Source organism: Callithrix jacchus, chromosome 16 (assembly GCF_049354715.1).
Source record: "Callithrix jacchus isolate 240 chromosome 16, calJac240_pri, whole genome shotgun sequence".
NCBI classification, from domain to species: Eukaryota; Metazoa; Chordata; class Mammalia; order Primates; family Cebidae; genus Callithrix; species Callithrix jacchus.
Window position 1 is genome coordinate 97,951,696 of NC_133517.1, and position 20,231 is coordinate 97,971,926.

The window sequence follows — 20,231 nt, forward strand, 5'->3', positions numbered from 1 at the left end:
TTAGGGTATACAAGTGTAAATTTGTTACATGGACATATTGCATAGTGATAAAGTCTGGGGTTAGTTTTTATTTTTTTAATTGTCTTTAACTGAATGATCAATCACTGAAATAAATTTCACCTTAATTTATTGAATTACCATAAGAATGTTTGGATAGAAAGAAACTGAAGAACCATAGAATCTCAAAGCAGTTCCCACCAGATAAATCCAGCCTCTGTATTTTTGAGATAAGGAAATAGAGGCTGAAAGAGGCTAAATGGTCTCAAAGTCTCTCAGTGAAGAGAGACCCCCGGTATCTCAGCCTGTGGCTGCCAGAGGCAATTGCCTTGGAGAACTCTGTTCTCACTCCTGGACTTCTGATTGCTCCTAAGCAGAAATATACATTTGTGCCTGGTGTGGAAGATTATTTTCCTCAGGTTCAGTCACACTGTAGTGTGGAAAGGGATTTAGTTTAATGCCTGAGTGGGTAATTGTGATGCAAGAGGTTTGTACACTGAAATTCCTATGTGAAAATCTTCTTACCTGGCACCTCCTTGGTGGCATTCAGGTACATGTGGACACCTTGTCCCAAAGAGTCTGGATGAAGGCCAGGAGTCTTGCACAGCAAGTATGTGTGTTGAATCAACATTTCTGGTTATGACTCTCCAGGGACTCTTCGTTGAAGATTATGCAACTCCAGCTAAGAGGATGGGCTTTCCTTACCAGCTTTACACACTGGATTAACATTTAAAAAACAAACAACAGTTTCTCTACCCTCTTTTAGAGATTCCATTTCTGTTTCTGGCTAAGTAGTGTTTAGGGAAGGAGAGAGAATTCTGTTAGACATGAAAATGGATTTCTAATTTTTGTTTCAATTTGCAAGTTATTTTTTATTTGTGGAATTTGAAAGAAGCATACATCAAGTGAAAATATTATTGTACATTTTAAAAAGAAGGCTCTTACTTGTTTTTCCAAATACAACAGTCTTCTCTGCTTAATGATTTTTTTTTTTTTTTTGCCATTTATGTGACCTCCAAATTTTTTTTATCAATTTAGTTTCAAAAATAGTCAAAACAGTCTGGGCGTGGTAGCTCATGCCTGTAATCTCAGCTATTTGGGAGGCTGAGGCACAAGAATTGCTTGAACCTGGGAGGTGGAAGCTGCAGTCAGCTGAGACCATGCTACTGCACTCCAGCTTAGGGGATAGAGTGAGACTCTGTCTCGAAAAAAACAAAACAAAACAAAACTCACAACTAGTCAAAACTATTCCTTAGGATCACATGGCCCTTGATCTCATAATTCTGTATGGAAGACTTCGTTTCTTAAAGTAACATTCCTTCTCTCTCTGTCTCTCTGTCTCTCTCTTTGTCTCTCTCGCTCTCTCTCTCTCTCTCTATATATATATGTGTGTGTGTATATATATATATATATATATTTTTTTTTTTTTTTTTTTTTTTTTTTGAGACAGAGTCTTGCCCTGTCACCAGGCTGGTGTGCACGGTCTCAGCTCACTGTAACCTCTGCCTCCCAGATTCAAGCGATTCTCCAGCCTCAGCCTCCTGAGTAGCTGGGATTATAGGTGCCCACCATGCCTATTATGTACAATTAGAAAAATAGAAAAATTAGCCCACCTGGCTAATTTTTGTATTTTTAGTAGAGATGGGGTTTCACCATCTTGGCCAGGCTGGTCTTGAACTCCTGACCTCATGATCCACCTGCCTCAGCCTCCCAAAGTGGTGAGATTTCAGGTGTGAGACATATGCCTAGCCCTCCTGGTCTCCCTTTACTGCTTCCCCGACCTCTGGTGCTTGGACATAAGAACTAGTCATACGTGGCTCAGCCTCATGGGCTCCACTTTCCTGTTAGCTTAGGTGTCTGCAGAGAGTGTGTTCTTTGGTCTGTTCTATGCATAGAGTTGTTAGTAGGGCACATTCCATCCCTGTGAAGAAAGCCTGTGGCTTTCCAACTCTTCCTGTGACCAGGCAGATAAGTTTAATTTGGGGCAAAATGTAAGTCACAGATTTAAAACCATGATCTCCAATCTAGCTTTACCAGTGATCAAGATAAAGTTTTTTGCTTTTGTTGTTTTTGTTTTGTTTTGCTTTTTGAGATGGAGTCTCACTTTGTCTGTCGCCAGGCTGGAGTGCAATGGCACCATCTCAGCCAACTGCAACCTCCGCCTCCTGGGATCAAGCAATTCTCCTGCCTCAGCCTCCTGAGTAGCTGGGATTACAGGCATGCACCACCATGTGGGGCTAAGTTTTGTATTTTTAATAGAAACAAGGTTTTGCCATGTTGGACACGCTGGTCTTGAACTCCTGACCTCACATTATCTGCCTGCCTTGGCCTCCCAAAGTTCTGGGATTGCAGGCATGAGCTACAGCGCCTGGCCCAAGATAAAGTTTTTGATCTTCAACTGTCTGCCTGTGGTGTCTATCTCTCAGTTGGTCTTAAACTCAGATGGGGGGAAAAGGGCTTAGTTTTATAAAACTTCAATGCATATAATGTTGTGTAGGCAAATTCTTAATATTTTTCTATAACCTAATGTTTTGAACTGGGAGTAATCTATTTTGGTCAATATTTCAAGGGTGGAAAGCACTACTATAGGAACTGTAAGAAATCTGAATTATTTAGAAATAAGATTTTTTACTTTTTATTAGTTTTCATTTTTTTAAAATGCTCATTATGTACAATTAGAAAAATAGAAAAAAGTGGGATAAATACTCTTATTATAAGACGCCCATTTGAAATATACTAAAGCCACAGTTTTGGTATATTTTCATTAATAATATTTTCTGAGCTGGACATGGTGGCTCATGCTTGTACTTCCAGTACTTTGGGAGGCTGATGCAGGCAGATTACTTGAGGCCAGGAGTTCTAGACCAGCATGGCCAACATGGTGAAACCCTGTCTCTACTAAAAATACAAAAATTAGCCAGGCATAGTGGCATGTGCCTGTAATCCCAGCTACTTGGGAGGCTGAGGCACAAGAATCTTTTGAACCTGGGGGCAGAGGTTGCAGGAAGCCAAGATTGTGCCACTGCACTACAGCCTGGGCAACAGGGCAAGACCTTCTCTCTCAAAATAAATAAATAAATATATAAATAAAAAGAATTTTTTTTATCAGTAACACATCCTGTGGCTGCATTAGCAATTTTGTAAGGGAGGCTGCTGATAGATGATTAATCACTGCAAAAGCAGAATCTTGACGTAATAATTAGTTGTGGTCTACCTAATATATCTATACCTAAAAAGCTTTTTAAATGTAGAACTTTAGGAAGACAATAAATTGTTGAGAATGACCGACCCACCCATGGTGAAAAAACTAGAGTTTGCTTACAAGATTATATGCAACAAACTACAAAAAATGAACAGTGACATCTGACTCCAGACCCTAGTTCTTCCTCATAAAGAACTAGTGGTAACCTTTTTCCAGCATGTGCTTCTTCCAGCAGTCCACAAAATTGCTGGCTACCTGCTGCCTTGCTATGTATGGACCTCACCAGAAGCCCTGTGATGTGTCAACTCTGTTTCCCTTGCTAAGTGCAATGGCTGACCACTAAGCTCCCTCCAGTGGGCTATTCCCTTAGGCTCTCCTTGGGGCTGTAATCTCTCTGCCCAGTCAGTTTTCTCTTGAGCACTGTAACCATGGGAGGGACATGTTTAACACCTTTCAGTGAAAAGACTCATTTCCTCTGGAGTCTAAGTTGAAGAAGGATATTCTCACAGGCAGGTCGTAGACTGTGTTAAACACTTCCTGTGTGATGTCATTTAACACTGCAATCTCCTACAACCCAGCAGTAATGCACAGGGACTAATGTCATCCAATAATGTGGGCTACATGGGCTTTATTTTAAAACACAGTTGTAAATTATGTAATATACCACATATATCCAATAAAAGACAGGATTTTCCTAAAAATATTCCTCAGAAAACAGTCACCATATGTTCAAGTCTTTACAAAGTTGATCATACTGTAGAAGGCTCCTTCTCAATTATTTTATACTGAATAACAACATATTGTTTAGGGAAGACGTATTAGTTTGAAAAAAACTTCAACCAATGCTAGTTCTTCATGTTTATTGAGGTCATCTGCTGGAATATTTAAAAGTTACTGAAAAACTTAATATGGAGTCAGTAATTCATTCCTGAGGTTACTACTACACAATTTTAAGTGCTGGTTATATTTATAAAGTAAGTTTTTAAAAAATTATTTTAAAAAGTATAAGTGGTTATGTTAATACATATCAATGTGGCAAATTAGAAAAATTATCTATCCTACAACTCAATAAAAAATTCAATTAAAAATGGGCAAAGGATCTGAATAGACATTTCTCCAAAAAAGCTATACAAGAAACCAATAAACACATGAAAAGATGCTTAGCATTATCACAGAAGTACAGTAAGATACTAGTTCATAATTACTAGGTTGGCTGGAAACAAAAAGTCAGATAACCACAAATGGTGGTGAGGGTGTGGAGAAATCAGAATTCTCATACACTGCTGGTGGAAATGCAAAATGGTGCAGCTGCTTTGAAAAAAATCTGGCAGTTCCTCAAATGATTAAATATAGTATTACCATATTCTACTCCAGGTATATGCCTAAGCAAAATGAAAACATATGTTCATGTAGAAACATGTACATGAATGTTTATAGCAACTTTATTCATAGTAGCCAAAAGCTGGAAACAACCCAAATGTTCATCAACTGATGAATGGATAAACAAGATGTTGTATATTTATACGGTGGAATATTATTTGGCTGTAGAAAGAAATGAAGCATTGATACATGCTACAACATGGGTAACCCTTGAAAATGGCATGCCAAGTGAAAGAAGCCAGTCACAAAGGACCACATAGTATATGATTCCATTTGTATGAAATCCAGAACAGGGAACTCTATAGAACAGAAAGCAGATGGGCCTCCCAGGCCCATTAGTTACTTGGGCCTGGGGGAGGGGATGGGTAGATAAGGAGGTGGTAGTTAAAGGGTATGGAGATTTCTTTTCAAAGTGATGAAAATGTTTTAAAACTGATTGTGGTGATGCTTACATATATCTGTGAATATACAAAAAAAATTGGATCATACACTTTAAATTTGGAAGTTGCATGATATGTGAATTCTATCTCAAAAATTCAACATCTGTTGGTAAGATACAAATATCCACTGAAAAAAAGGTCAACTATCCTAATAGTTTATAACTGGTTGGTTGTATCTTATAATAAAAATTCCAGGGCCAGAAGCCTATATAAAATAAAAAGTAGCATATCACAAACAAGATAAAACAAAGCTAAGTTTTTGTTTTTGTTTGAGACAGAATCTTACTCTGTTGCCCAGGCTAGAGTGTAGTGGCTTGATCTTGGCTCACTGCAGCGTCTGTCTCCTGGGTTCAAGCATTTCTCCTGCCTCAATCATAGAATAGCTTGGATTACAGGTGTGCGCCACCATGCCCAGCTAATTTTTGTATTTTTAATAGAGACAGAGTTTCACCATGTTGACCAGGTTGGTCTCAAACTCTTGACTCAAGTGATCCACCCACTTCAACCTCACAAAGTGCTGGGATTGTGCTCCCGTCCAGCCTTGTTTTTGTTTGGACAAAAGGTCTTGGTTTGTTGCCCAGGCTGGAGTGCAATGGGGTAAGCATAGCTCACTGCAGCCTCAAACTCCTGGGCTCAAGTGGTCCTCCCACCTTGGCCTCCCAAAGTGTTGAGATTACAAGCATGACCCACTATGCCCACCCAAAAGGAAAACCAAGTAATTCAGAGACATTAGGTCACTCTTGATGGATGTTAGAAAGCCAACTCATTATTCTGAAAACTTATAAAGAGAAGGAATCACACATTTATCTTGTCTTTCCTGCAGATTGCACCTTAGGGTAATCAAAAGTTGACAAGGAAACACTTTCCTAGTGGAAGTATTCTAGCTAACAAATTAAGAAGAAATGATAGAATCAGAGTATCACTGTTTTGTGCCCTTTCTGAAATGGTGAATCTAGGTAGTGATGATTAATGATTATAATAACACAAAAAGAAAAACAACCAACCAATTAGCCTCTTGATGAAAGTGCTAAGAAATATTCTTGCCAAAAAACAGATAGAATGTGAATGTGATAGTCTCTAGAGCTACCTACTAGTTCCCAGGAGTTAAAGGGGAGCAGAGGAACATTTATGAAACATCACAGGAATGTACTCAGCAAAATTCCAGATGTGGGAAACTCTAAAGGGCTGATCAACAAATAAATTGTATGCAAGGGAAAAAGAGCCAGAGGAAGGAGGACACTCACAGATTAAAAGATAATTTAAAAGCATATCAACTAAATGCAAGGTATCGACCTAGTCTGGATCCTGATTTAAACAACTTTACGGCATAATTGGGGAAATCCGAACACTTACTAAATGTTTAGATGTGAAGAAATTTAATTTTTAGGTACTATACTGCTATTGCAGTTATATTTTATAAAAAGAGCTTTCTCGTAAGGATACATATTGAAATATTTTTGGGTGAAATGAAAAGATGTCTGGAATGCTTAAAAACAATTCAGGAAGGAGGGCTTGGAGGACTATGAACAAAGCATTGGCCATGAGTTGATAGTTGTTGAGATTTCTATATACTTCTACTTGTGTTTGAAGTTTTCTGTAACAAATTTTGTTTGTTTGTTTGCTTTTGAGACAGGATCTTGCTCTGTCACCTGGGCTGGAGTGCAGTGGCACAATCATGGCTCACTGTAGCCTCCAAATCCTGGGTTCAAGCAATCATCTCACCTCAGCCTCTAGAGTAGCTGGGACTACAGGTACATGCCACCATGCCTGGCTAATTTCTTTTTTTTTTTTTTTTTGGTAGAGATGGGGTTAACCCTATGTTTCTCAGCCTGGTCTCAAACTCCTGACCTCAAGGGATTTGCCCTCCTTAGCCTCCCAAAATGCTGGGATTATAGGTGTGAGCCACCATACCCAGTCTGTAATACATTTTTTGTTTTTAAGAAAAAAGTACTATGTTGAAAATAGTTTGAATGGAAGTGAAAATGAGGTGGTCAGGAAAATTGGTAGAGAACATCTCTTTAGAGGTGATGAAAGATTCTATAAAAAGCTTGAATAAAATGTTTTCATGAAATGTGTGAGTGGGAAAAAGCAATTTTTAAAAATAACATTTTTTAATACATGCAGTTTTGTATATGCATTTTAAACTAAATTACTGTTATATATTATAAGAAGATAGTTAAATACTTCATCTTTGCATCAGTGGCCAAAACGACTTGGCTGTCTGATGAGTGCAGCCCAAGGTTCCAAGTTTCTGACTGCCCTCCTGTGTTGTGGTCGCATTTCTGGAAGGCAGTGAATCTGGAAGCACTGGTGGCCGCAGACCATGAGAACTACCACTGAGCAAGCGTGTCCTACCTGACCACACGCAGAAGCTCAACCACACTCCTTCCATGCCGTGAAGGCGGCCAACACTTCCAAGTGCCGCTCTCATAGATTTGTTGTAGACTAGCTCAGCCATCACAATGTCACCAAGAAACAGCCCCAACTCTGAGCCTCACTCTAGATTTTATGGATCATGGTGCTGCCCTCTTTGTTACCTATTCTTGAAACTGAAAACTGTAGCTTCTATGGAAATGTTAACCTTTGGACCAGGATCTTATTAAGACTGTTAAATCAAGTTTAGCCTAAAGCTGCCTCCTTACATATTTTAATTTTGACCAACAGGTTTCTCTGTACATCATGAACTATAACAAGTGGAGGTGTAAACAGACCGTAGCCTACACATGTGTCAATCGCTGAGTTTTGACCAATCACATGTAGCCAACTGTTCCAATGGTGTTCACATAAGGCAAACACTGAGCTGTAAACAACCTGGCTGTTTCTGTACCTTACTTCTGTTTTCTGCACACTTTCCTTTTTCTGTCCATAAATCTCCTTCCACCATGTGGCTGTGTGTGAGCCTACTCTGGCTCTGGATTTGTGAATCGTTAATTGCTCAAATTTAATTTGGCTGAAGTTTTTCTTTTATCAAGACAAACTACTTTGTAGGGTTCTCTCTGATGCAGGAGCTGCCTCTGCCGCCGCCACCTGGAGGCCTTGCCAGGATGGTGAAGCTGTTCATCCGAAACCTGCCCTGGGAGGCCACAGAGCAGGAGATCTGCTCTCTTTTCAAGGAGTATGGCAAGGTGCTGGAGTATGACATCATTATGAACTATGGCTTTGTACAGACAAGATGGAAGCTGAGGATGCCATAGGCAATCTGTACCATTACAAACTTCATGGGGTGAACGTTAGTGTGGAAGCCAGCAACAAGAAGAGCAAAGCTTCAACCAAGTTACACGTAGGGAACATCAGTCCCACTTGTACCAACCAAGAGCTTCGAGCCAAGTTTGAGGAGTATGGTCCAGTCATCGAATGTGACATCATGAAAGATTATGCCTTTGTATACGTGGAGCGGTCAGAGGATGCAGTGGAGACCATCAGGGGCCTTGACAACACAGTGTTTCAAGGCAAAATAATGCATGTGCAGTTGTCCACAAGCTGGCTTCGGACTGCCCCTGGGATAGGAGACCAGAGTGGCCGCTATTAGTGTAAGTAAGAAGGTCAATGGTCCAAAGAGTGCCCAGTAGATCGTGTGGCCGACTTTACTGAGCAGTATAATAAACAGTATGGAGCAGTTTGCACACCTTCCACCATGGGCTACTGGGAATCCAGGTATTACAATGATGCATATGGAGCATTCAACTACTATAAGCGATACTGGATTTGCTCTTAAGAGGCAGTAGCAGCAGTGGCAGCAGCTTCTGCATACGATTAGGCAGAGCAGGCCATGTCCCATCTGCCTCAAGTCCAAAGCACAACTGTGACCAGCCACCTCAACTCTACTTCTGTCAATCCCGATGACAGACACCTATTGCCAAACTCTTACACTGCTGCCACTTCAGCTGCTATGGCTGCTTCTGCGGCCACCACTTCTGCCTATTGTAGAAAGGACAGGAGTCCACTGCACCATGCTACTGCCATGCTACTGCCATGCTCCCCATGGTTGGAGAGGGCTACGGTTATGGGTCAGAAAGTGAGTTATCTCAGGCTTCAGCAGTTACACGGAATTCTCTGTATGACATGGCCCAGTATGAATGGAAGCAGTATGTGAACCGAGCCTAGTACTCAGCCTTTTAAAAACTGGAGGTCGGATATTTGCAGACTGAACCCTTGGGCTGTGGTCATATATAAGAACTTGCTCCCCAGGGTTCCCTTTGTCAGGATGTTTCCATTGCTTCATGTTTCAGTACACTAAAGGAATTTGTGACCAACCATTTTCTTTCGTAACTTAATTCTTCTAAATTGACTTTTCTTTCATCCTGATACTAGTCTCTGTAGCCTTCTACTCTCTTGCTTATGTTCTCAGCCTCTGAGCAGCCTTAGGATTATGCTGATACTCTCTTTTTCCTGTGCAGTGGAACCCCTCTTATCTTGTTTCCCTAGGAGATGAATCCTTTTCCCTGCCCACCTGCAGCATCTCTTTTCCCTTTAAAATGACTATACAGTGGTAAGCAGCCTTTTACTCTGCTCTGTTAGCTCTGGACTCTAACATTGAAGTTAATCTTCTGAAATTGCCAGGACCAAGTTTTGTCGTTGCTGTTTTGGTTTTTTATGTCTGACCTGTGATTGTAGTATAGCATTAGCTGAAATTTAGCCTTGTTTTACTCCACTCCTCCCATTTTTAAAAATATTTTTTTTTTTTGGCCGGGCGCGGTGGCTCACGCCTGTAATCCCAGCACTTTGGAAGGCCGAGGCGGGTGGATCACGAGGTCAAGAGATCGAGACCATCCTGGTCAACATGGTGAAACCCCGTCTCTACTAAAAATACAAAAAATTAGCTGGGCACAGTGGCGCGTGCCTGTAATCCCAGCTACTCAGGAGGCTGAAGCAGGAGAATTGCCTGAGCCCAGGAGGTGGAGGTTGTGGTGAGCCGAGATTGCGCCATTGCACTCCAGCCTGGGTAACAAGAGCAAAACTCCGTCTCAAAAAATAATAATAATAATAATAATTTTTTGACAAATAAATGTTTTTAACATATAAGAAAAATAAAGACAAGCATGAGCATAGTGGTCTGCATATAGAATATCTAGGGCTCTAAACTCCCAAATATTTAAAAGTATAATCACTGTCCTGTTGTGTTTCTTATTTATTTATTTTTGGTTACCTTGTTACTTGAGAACTCTTTTCTTATTTCTTTAGGCTAGTAGGAAGATATTAGGGTTTTCCTGTGTGACAGATGATAAAAAAAAAAGTATTTTGAATGAAAGCTACAACAAATCTACAAACTATGATTTGTGGTCTTTGCTTAAGTGTAAGATATTTGATGAGGACTTTATAATGCAGCATTAGTTTTCATACCTTCTGTCAAAAATAATTGCCTAAGGCCAGGCACAGTGACTCACATCTGTAATGCAGTGTTTTGGAAGGCTGAGGTAGAGGATCACTTGAACCCAGCAGTTGGACTGCGATTGTGCCACCGTATCCAGCCTGAGTGACAGAGCAAGACCCCACTTAAAAAAAAAAAAAGAAGAAGAACTGCCTAAATTTAAGTGGAAATATTAGCTTTTTCAGTTAAACATATTCCTAAAAAATAGCATTTTCTTCTGGGATTTGACTACTAAAAATAGCATTTTCTTCTGGGATTTATCAGAAAAAAAAAATCATCCCCATTGCTAAAAGTTTCAATTTTCCATCACCTGCCCATAAAAAACCCAATTGTTTTAATATTTTAATCAGGATAACTTGGGACTGCATAATAGTCAAAGTTGCCTCCTATTCAGGCAAATATAATATAAGCAATTATGCATTTTCATTCAGTGCATTCAATGTCATATCCTAGCCATTTCCCTGTGCTATAATGAAATTGCAGTCAACATAATTTCAATGGCCCCTTAGGGTATTAGAGTCACTGAAACAACATCCACATGGCTAGAACACACTGAACAATGGAGATGCAGAAGGGGATGGTGCTAGAGAGAGGGTGGAGGCCAGAGTCTTTTAGGTTATGTTAGGGAATTTGGATTTCATCTTAAGTGAAAGGCAGGATAGTGGTGACTGAGAGACTTGGGTTTTGGAGTCAGACTGACTGAGTTGAAATCTTAACTCTACACTGTTCTAGCTGTCAGTTTGGGCAAATTACTCAATTTCTCCAAACCTCAATTTCCTTATCTGTAAAATAGGATGGTAATCACAAGGCTGTGACGACTAAGATAAGGCATGTGTGTAATGCATGATAATCTCTGCAAAGTGCCTGACACATTGACTATTAATAAGTGCAATGGGAAGCCATTGAAGTGTTTTTGTGTAGGATAATGACATAACCCCATTTACTATGTTTTTAAATGATTCCTGGTTTTCATACGGAGGGCTCAGGGTGATTAACTAGCTGGCTATCAGAGAGAAGGCTTGGACTAGCACGGTGGCAGTGGGAAGATGTAAGAAAAATTGTAGAGAAGAAATTGAGAGATTTGTGATCAATCGGATGGGGATGGTGAGGGAAGACAATGAATCAAAGATGACTTCTAGGTCTCAGGTATGCTTGAACTAATGAGCAGAGGGGAATCACTGAGATTTACTAAGAGAGTAACACTGAATGAAGGGACAATTTGGGAGAATATGTATTTGGGCGTTAAGATCAAGAGTTTTGGACATGTTAAGTTACAAAAGATCTTAGAGACATTCAAGTGGAGATGTGTGTATCCATGGTATTGGACAAATACGTCCAAAGCTCAGAGAAGTCGGAGCTGAAGATAAAAAAAAAATTTAGGATTAGGTGATATTTCAAATCTTGGAAATGGATGAGGTCATCTAGGGAGAGGGAAAGTTCATAAAGAGGACAGAGCTTAAAGCCATCCCCTAAGGAACTCTGACATTTAGAGGTCAAGTAGAGGAGAAATGGCAGACAAAGGAGAGAGAGATGGAACATCTAGAAAAGCAGAAGAAAGCATGGGAGAGAGGATGGCATCATGGAAGCCAAGAGAATAGAGTGTTTCCAGAACCAGGGAGTGCTCACTTCTGTGGAATGCTTCTGAAGCCTTCCTGGGGCAGCAAAAAGCATCTTGTGTGTTGCAGGCAATGGAGTATGGGAGTAGAGGGCACATGTAAAGTCAGGCATTCTGAGAAGGGTTAGGATGGACCCTTTGTCTTCTTTACTGCCCATTCTTTCCCAGCTCGCCTATTAATGATTTATTTGACTCACACCAGTTTCACATTTCTATGTAGGGATCCGCTCTACTTTGAAGGCTGAGGATTTCAGACAACTGAGAAGCTCTCACAGAACACAGAAAGCTGCCCTGACCTCCCCAGCTGCCTCTATCCCAGGCCACAGCGGCTTCGGTCATCCCGAGGGAGCCAGTGTGGAATGAGGCTGCCTGAGGGAGCAGGTGGGCACAGCCCACACATTCCAGCAGTGACCAGATCTGCTCTGTGAGCTACCTGGGAATGGAATTTCAGCCTGGGAACCCCTGCTGCTCCTGCAGTTGCGAGAGTTGCAAGAAAAGGGCTAAGGCAGTCACCGCATGTATTCAGAGCGTCTAGCAGAGCCTTCCAGCTCCCAGGATTTCTTCTATTTTTCTCCGCCTTTCACCTCTCCCTCTCTTAAACCAACGTAATCACTAAAAGCATATTTCTCTAAAGCCATTGATTAACAGAAAATGTGAAGTAATCCTGTTTGGATGGGGAACGAGAAGCCTCCAGTTAAGAATAGCTATAGTTAATAAAAGCTAATTGTGACCAGGAAAGGCATAACGGCTTTACCAGTGTTACCTCACTTAGTCCTCGCAATAATCCTCTGATGTAGGAATCATCAGCCCCATTTTACAAATAAGTAAACAGAGGCTTAGAGAGTTAGGAACTTTCCTAAAGTCACATGGTGATAAGTGGTAGAGCTGAGGATTCTATTCTAGATTTCTCTTACAGAGTCCAAACTCATCTGAAGAAGAAAAAAAAAATATTCTAGAATGGTTCACTTATTTTGCGATTAAAGATGGTAAGTATAGGCTGGGCATGGTGGTTCATGCCTATAATCCCAGCACTTTGGGAGGCTGAGGTGGGTGGATCACCTGAGGTCAGGAGTTTGAGACCAGCCTGGCCAACATGATGAAACCCCATTTCTACTAAAAATACAAAAATTAGCCTGGCATGGTGGTGGGCTGGGTGCCTGTAATCCCAGCTACTTGGGAGGTTGAGGCAGGAGAATCACTTGGACTCAGGAGAAGGAGGTTGTAGTGAGCTGAGATTGTACCGTTGCATTCCAGCCTGGGTGACAGAACAAAACTTCATCTCAAAAAAAAGATGGTAAGTATAAATAGGATGTAGCATAGTCTTCATATTATTTATGATATTCATATTTATGACAATGCTAAGTGAAAAAAATAGAATATAAAACTATAAGCTGGGTGCAGTGGCTCACATCTGTAATCCAAGCAATTTAGGAGCCAAGGCAGGCAGATCATTTGAGGCCAGGAGTTCAAGACTAGCCTGGCCAACATGCTGAAACATTCCCTCTGCTAAAAATACAAAATTTAGCTAGGTGTCATGGCATAATCCCAGCTACTCTGAAGGCTGAGACAGGAGAATCACCTGAAACCAGTAGGGGGAGGTTGCAGTGAGCCAAGATTGTGCCACTGCAGTCCAGCCCAGGCGATAGAGCAAGACCCTGTTTCAGAAAAAAAAAAAAAAAAAAGAATATAAAGCTATCACAATTTTTTAAAAAAATACATGGAAAAACAGCAGGAGAAAATATGCAAAAAACTATGTGTAATGTATACATATATCAAAATACCATATTACATACTGTAAATATATACAATTTTTGTCCCTGATACCTTACTAAAGCTAGGAAGGGAAAACTCCCCAGTACGATGGAATTTGGGGTGATTGCATATTCTCCTTCTGCATTTTGTACTTGTGGTAATGCTATATTAGACTTCTTTAAAAATGTTTTTAAAAAGCAGACTGGAAGCCGGGCATGGTGGCTCATGCCTGTAATCCCAGCAGTTTGGGAGGCTAAGGTGAGTGAATCACTTGAAGTCAGGAGTTTGAGATCAGCCTGGCCAACATGGTGAAACCCTGTCCTACTAAAAAAACAAAAATTAGCTGGGTGTGGCAGCGGGCACCTGTAATCCTAGCTACTCGGGAGGCTGAGGCAGAAGAATCACTTGAACTTGAGAGGTGGAGATTGCAGTGAGCCGAGATTGTGCCACTGCACTCCAGACTGGGCGACAGAGGAAGACTCTGTCTCATAAATAAATAAATAAAAAGCAGACTGGAAATCAAGGAAACCAGTTTTTGGACAGCAGGTCTCTTTGTGACTTCAGTATTTCATGTGTAAATTTATATTACTAGCCAACAGTTATTAAGCAACTACTATGTTCCAGTCAAGTTTACAAAAAAACAAAATGTAAATCTCCCTACAGTTTTCTTTTCTTTTTTTTTTTTTTTGAGAGAAGGAAAGGAAAAAAAAGGAGTGAAGGAGAGGAACAAAGAGGAAGAAAAAGAGGGAGAGAGAACGGAAATGTGCTTTATTCTAAAAAAATGGGTATTAATAATGGCCAATCAATATTTCATTTAAACCTATAAGTAGGTGTGATGTGGTATTGACAAGAATGTATATTTTGTGTATTTAAAGTGGAGAGCTCTAAAAATATTTATTAAGTTTACTTGTTCCAGATCTGAGTTCGAGTCCTGGATATCCTTATTAATTTTCTGTCTCATTGAGACTAAGTCTCTATGTATCTGGGTGTTAGGATCATTTAGCTCTTATTGTTGCATTGATCCTTTTACCACTATATCTTTGTTGCTTTAATATCTATTTTATCAGATATGAGAATTGCAATGCCTGCTTTTTATTTATTTTTTTATTTTTGCTCTCCATTTGGTTGGTAAATCTTTCTCCATCCCTTTGTTTTGAGTCTTTGTGTATCCTTGCATGTGAAATGGGTCTGGATGTAGCATACCATTGGGTTTTGGCTGTATCTTTTGATTGGGGGATTTAGTCAATTGAAATTTAGGATTAATGCCGTTTGATGTTAACTGGCTGTTTTATCCATTTGTTGATGTAAATTCTTCTTTATGTTGATGCTCTTTACTCTTTGGTATATTTTTAGAAAGGCTAATACTGGTTGTTTCTTTCTATGTTTAATGCTTCTTTCAGAAGCTCTTGTAAAGCAGGCCTGGTGGTAATAAAATCTCTGAGTACTTGCTTGTTCATAAAAGATTTTATTTTTCCTTCAGTTGTGAAGCTTAGTTTGGCTGGATATGAAATTCTGGGCTGAAGGTTCTGTTCTTTGAGGATGTTGAATATTGGCCCCCACTCTCTTCTGGCTTGGAGAGTCCCTGCTGAGAGATCTGCTGTAAGTCTGATAGGCTTGCCTTTGTGGGTAATCTGACCTTTCTCTCTGGCTGCCCTTAGTATTTTCTCCTTCGTTTCAACCCTGGTGAATCTAACGATTATGTGCCTTGGGGTTGCTCTTCTTGAGGAATATCTTTGTGGTGTTCTCTGTATTACCTGGGGTTGAATCTTGTCCTGCTTTGCTAGTTTAGGAAAATTTTCCTGAATAATATCCTGAAGAATATTTTCCAGCTTGGATTCATTCTCTCCGTTGCATTCAGGTACACCTATGAAACGTAAATTAGGTCTTTTCACATAGTCCCACATTTCTTGGAGACTTTGCTCATTCCTTTTTATCCTTTTTTCTCTAATCTTGTCTTCTCATTTTATTTCATTAAGTTAGACTTCAACCTCTGATAGCCTTTCTTCTGCTTGAACAATTTGAGTGTTTAAACCTGCGCATACTTCTTGGGAATTCCTGTATTGTATTCTTCAGTTCCATTAATTCACTTATATTCCTCTCTAAGTTGTCTATTCTCATTAGGATTTCGTCAAACCTTTTTTCAAAGTTCTTAGTTTCTTTACATTGGGCTACAACATGTTCTTTTAACTCACAGAAGTTTCTTATTATCCATCTTCTGAAGCCTGGTTCTGTTAATAGGATGTGCTCGTTCTCCATCAAGCCTTGTTCCCTTGTTGATGAGGAACTGTGATCCTCTTTAGAGGGAGAGGCATTCTGATTTTGAGTATTCTAAGCCTTTTTACGCTGGTTTCTTCCCATCATTGTAAATTTATCCACCTGTCGTCTTTGTAATTACCAACTTTCAAATTAGGTCTCTGAGTGGACGTTCAAGTTGTTAATTCCCAGGGCCGAAATATGAGCGACCCAATGAGCCGGCCAAAACAGCGGTGTTAAGACTGATGGTGCTTTTCTGCCCAGGAATCTCCAGTCTGGCTTCCTTCTTGAGTCCTTAGTAGGTGACTCTGCCTTCTTGGAACTCCAAACGTCGGTCAGAAGGGAAACCAGTCCCGTTTACTCTGCACCAAAAGCTGCCGCGCCGAGGTGCCGGCAAAACTGCTGCCCTGGCCACAAGAGTAGCGCTGGCGACCCGTGCGGCTCCTCCACTGGGAATCTTCTGCTCCGTGAGCGACAAAAATTTGTCTGAATGTGTGGCGTCCTCTCGTTCTCTGCGCTTTCACTGGGAGCTGCAATCCTGAGATGTTAGCGATCAGCCATCTTGGATCGTTCTCATCTTCCTACAGTTTTCTAAGGAATGTATTATTATAGCTATTCTATAAATGAGGAAATGAACTCTCAGGGAGGATGAATAGGAAAGGTGATAGAGCTTCAGACCTGGCTTTGAATCTTGGCTTCCCTCCTGCATGTTACTATCTCAGAGACTCAATAATTTCTACCTCCCAGGGTTCTTGTGAAGAGTAAGTATCATTATGCATATCATGCCCTTGGTACAGAATAAAGTACAGTTATCCCCAGCATCCAAGGGGAATTGGTTCCAGGACTCCCCATGGATACTCAAATCTAAAGATGCTCAAGTCCCTGATATAAAATGGTGTAATATTTGCATTTAACCTATGCATATCTTCTCATACTTTAAATCATCTCTAGATTACTTATAATACCCAATACAGTATAAATGCTGTAAAAATCATTGTTATTAATGTAATATACTGTTTAAGGAATAACAACAAGAAAAAAGTCTGTACATGTTCAGTATAAATACAGTTTTTCCCAGATATTTTCGATCTGAGGTTGGTTGAATCCAGATATGTGGAACTCATGGATAGGGAGGGCTGACTGTGCTGGATGAATGGTAACTATTATTAATATTAAGCACTCTAAAAACATTTTTTTGCAAACTGGGGCAAGACAAAATAGGAATTCAATCCTAGGGCTGTATGAGAGCGAAGTCTAGGCTCTTTTCTCCATGAGGTACTGCCTAGGTGATCCTATGGCAACCTCTATGCTATCTTCCAGGTGTAACAGATATGATACTGACATTCTCAAATCTGCTTTTGAAATGATAGTTGAAAACGTAATGTCATATTTTGTTTACTTCTATTTATAAAAAAGTATCCGTTGCCAAAGGCCTTGGACTCAAGAGTCAGCCCCTGATTTATCTGCTTAAGCGAGATGTGTGGGCTAGCGCACCCCAACCCATTCTGAAAAGCACACTTGTGTCTGCATCTTAGGAGAGGGGACCCGGGACTGGTCCACAGGCTGGAGATCTTGTTACTGGCTGTGGCTGAGCACTTACCAGGCAGGCTGTGTTTGAATTAGCTGCATGTCAGAAGGTTATAAAACACTTTTACTCTCTGTGTCCTCTTAAAAGTATTTCTTTCTTTTTAAATACTGGAGGAACACTACATTATATTTAAGATCTTTGGATCCTGTAAAGTCTTTAGGGGGGTCAGTTTTCAGCCATTTGTGTAGTTAGCCTCTTCTCTAGGTCTTCTTCCTGTATGCATTTCTACTGTGCAGAAAGATTAAGTTACTACTAAGTGAATAATGTAATCTTTCATTTATGATGCACATTTAATGCTTTTTATGATGATTGTCAGTATTTGGTTAAATCACATAAAAATGTTTTAGAAAGGGAGAGAAAAGAGTTTATGGAGCTGTAGGTTATACCACACCTGCATCCCCCTTTTCTGAGAATTATGACCCAAATTAGTTATTCCCTACATAAAGTGGCTCAACTATTCCCTGAGTGAAACTGACCTTGTCGTTTCGGTCCTAGCTGATTAGACCAGGGATTAGCATCCAAGCCAAAGACACTAATGTGGAAGCTGGGTAAGCAGGAGGTTAAAAGCCTCAACAGATTTTGTTGTGAAACTCTGCCCTACCGGCAGAGTCTGTTCGATGGGTTTAAACTGATGATGCTTTCACACAGAGAAGGGTAGTCATGCTCCATGGCAGGAGCTGTTGTGCCAGTTTTCCACGAGGTCCAGCATAAGGCCATGACTAGGAAGTCCAGGAACTCAGAGTAAAGCTCCTTCTTCTCTCAGCAAACCTGAAGAACATCCCTAATAATGACCCTCGGAAATAATATAATCATGTCCCTTCTTACAGATGAGGAAAACCAAGGTCCAGAAGACAAAAGACCACATGGCTAGTTAGTAGTGCACCTGGGGGAGAAGAGCTTTGATTTCTTGATTCCTAGTAGTTCTTCCAGCTGTAGGGCTGTCTCGTGTCTTATGGTGTGGTGATCACATCAGTATGCTTTAGAAGATACAAATAAATATTTGTCTTAACATATATTCATTATGTATTCATTTATTTAATACCTGCTAAATGGCTAGAACTGAGCCAGGAAACCGGGGTAAAGAAGAGAAAATGTAGGCCTCAGCTTCCAGTCATTTATAATCGAACTGAGGAACCACACACATCAAACTATTTTACAATTAAGTGCCAATGTGAGTCACTAAAATGATGGAATGAGGACTGTATTTACTGCAGAGGAGAAAAAGACATTTATTTAGAGTAAGAAATAATAGGATTGGTAGTGGTTGACCGATGTGATACATGGAAACGAACTGTGGAGCTATCAAACTCAGAGGAAAACCAGATTGGTGAATTGGGATCGATTGGTCATGCCTGCCCTGTGGATGCTTGGAGTGTGTGTTCCATGTTGTTTTCAGGTTTCTAGTGGAGGTGAATCCGTTTTGCATAGACACAGAGGTGGACACACAATGTTTCTTTTTTTTTTCTTTCTTCTCTTTTTTTTTTTAGATAGGGGCTCTGATTCCCAGGCTGAAGAGCAGTGACACTGTCAGAGGTCACTGCAGTCTCCACGTACTGGATTCAAGTGATCCTCCCTCCTCAGCCTCCTGAATAACTGGGATCACAGGTATGAGCCACCACACCCAGCTAATTTTTGTATTTTTTAATAAGATGGTGTTTCACCATGTTGCCCAGGCTGGTCTCAAACTCCTGACTTCAAGTTATCCACCAGCCTCTGCCTCCTAAAGTGCTGGGTTACCGTGATTACAGGTGTGAGCCACTGGGCCCAGCCCATACATTTCTGATGCAAGAAAATGCCTACGCAAAGAGTTGAGTGTGTATGTTTGAAGGGTAGTGGCGAGGTTGGACTTGATCAAATCAAGAATGTGGGCAGATAATAGAGGTAGGTAATAGATTGACAAGTGGAAGTTTTTAATTTTACTGTATGGCAAGGCTACTGCTTGTGAAACTATGTGAAATGAAGGCACCAGTTGAACTCTACCACTACTCAGGCAGAGGGTGTATTGGGATGTGAGGTAGGGGTGTGGGTAGGGAGGGGACAAGATTCTGGGTGTCTCACTTCTACAGCACAGCACTAGTTTGTCTATTTAATACACTGTGACTTTGTATAAGAACATTTTTTGCTTCTGAAGAAACAGTTTCTTGCTTTCATAAAACAAGCTTGAAAATCACTGCTTTAAGCAACAGAGGGTATCTGAAGATTTTTCTCTCATGAATTTGATGCTTTAGGAAGATTAATTGGGTACTAGTCTGTAGACTGGATCTGAGAGGGGTGTTAGGGCACTGTTGCAATTTTCAAGTGTAAGGAGGCAAAGCTCTGTTTGAAGATGAAGGCAGTTGTACCAGGGCAGAGATGATTAATAAAGAACTATTTCAGGGGGCAGAGTTAGGGAGGGAGAAGTAGTCCCCATCCAAGTATATAAATAATTTAAAATGAAATCATGCTCATCTCAGAAATTTAAACTCTATCAAATTAATTTATCATCTAGTCCATAAATTTTATGAGAATTATGCCTGTCTTGTTTATCTGATGCCTGGGACATAGTAATATTCAATAAATATTTGTTTTCTAAACAAATAAACAAAAATCAGATGTAACCATTTGGGTAATTTCTGCTGCAAGTAGAAGTCTTGACC

The 20,231-nt window shown here is 40.3% G+C and overlaps 1 long non-coding RNA gene and 1 pseudogene across 1 annotated transcript in view; both read left to right on the top strand.

Moving 5' to 3' along the window:
• The window catches only part of LOC128929840 (uncharacterized), an 83,053-nt gene that overhangs the window by 34,891 nt on the left and 27,931 nt on the right, over nucleotides 1-20,231 (top strand). The gene's annotated exons all lie outside the window — the stretch shown is intronic.
• LOC100386719 (RNA-binding protein 4B pseudogene) lies at nucleotides 8,059-8,868 on the top strand (annotated as a pseudogene).